Source organism: Camponotus floridanus, unplaced genomic scaffold, assembly GCF_003227725.1.
Source record: "Camponotus floridanus strain SB8 unplaced genomic scaffold, Cflo_v7.5 scaffold349, whole genome shotgun sequence".
NCBI lineage: Eukaryota > Metazoa > Arthropoda > Insecta > Hymenoptera > Formicidae > Camponotus > Camponotus floridanus.
This window is the reverse complement of record NW_020229491.1, coordinates 57,869-59,432: the sequence shown is the minus strand read 5'-3', so window position 1 is coordinate 59,432 and position 1,564 is coordinate 57,869.

Sequence of the window (1,564 nt, the reverse complement as noted above, 5' to 3'; positions counted from 1 at the left end):
CGTGACTCCCCCCCGCACCGCGGTTCCCCTCGCGCCTCACCCCCCCTGAGAGGACCTGAGTTAGAACTCTCATAGTATTACTACTGCAGTCTATTATACTGGAAACTTTACTATATGCATATTATATTTTATTTGTTACATATGTACCCGATATGATAAAATATTAACAACACACCTGCATAGTCATATTAATAATCTTAGTTGTCTAGAAAAATAACTTTTGAAATATTTGCATCTTAAATTTTATCAATTATGTAGATATATAATTTAATTTATTATGTAATCTTTTAATATAGCAGGGATATATGCAATCTTTGGGAGGAATTAATTTACGCGACACCCTTAACGAATTTATGAAAGCAACATTTACTGATGAATTCGTTGCGAAAAACCTTACATGGAGGCGAGGAAAAGCAGAAAAATTACATTTCAGGGAGTCTGCGATAAGTGTGGCCTTTTATGGTAAATCATTACATTATATTTTTTGTTGTATTTTTTATCGCATATTTAGGTAAGTATAATATTAATTAATCTGCATTTTATTACAGGAGCTACCAAAAATATAGCGAGTCTCGTCGATGTTACTTTAAAAAAATATTCGGAAGAAATAAAAATAGCGATAAAAAACGCCTCTCAACGGCATTACATGATAACAATTGGACGTCCACCGAGAGTTAAGGATTCAACTGAAAAAGAAAGGACAATCCTGGCTAGATACGAACGCTAATAAAATTAATTAATATAAAATAAAATAATTAATAAATAAAATTAATAAAATGTAAGAAGAAAGAATATCAATAAAATATTGATTTCGATTAATATTGTGTTATTATTAATATTAGTAAATTAATAATATAATATTTATAAAAAATAACTAAAAAGTATATAAACATAAAAGTGGCTTATATATAAAGATACGTATGTTCTACAATAGACGTATATGTAGCACAATTTGTATAGTGCTATCTTAATTCTAAAGTAGACTTATAGGTAGCAGATATTAAATTGTATTACATATATTCTACAGTAAATATATAGGCAACGTGATATAATTAGTGCTATGTTTGTTATAAATTAAGCTTATATGTAGCTGATATTAAATACAGCTACATTCACCTTTGCTACATGTGATAGATTGTTTATTACAATATAATAATACTTGTGAGCTGTGACGGACATACAGTGGACGATTGTGACCATCTACGTGTAACATATTTTTAGTTTGATATTTGTACGATGGTGTGCTATCTGGGAAATGATATCAAACACGGCGTAAATCGGAAAATTTTTAATTAGTTTGATAATACAAGTTTTATAATTATATATTTAATTAAATTTATGCCACTTATCGTGTTTGATCTTATTTTAATCGTAACATTCTCATTATTCTATTAAAATTACTTTTAAATGAATAAAAAATGCATTTTCTGACATGAGACTTTATTTATAATATTCACGAATATATGTCAGAAAATAAAATGCATTTTTTATTCATTTAAAAGTAATTTTAATAGAATAATGAGAATGTTACGATTAAAATAAGATCAAACACGATATAAGTGAC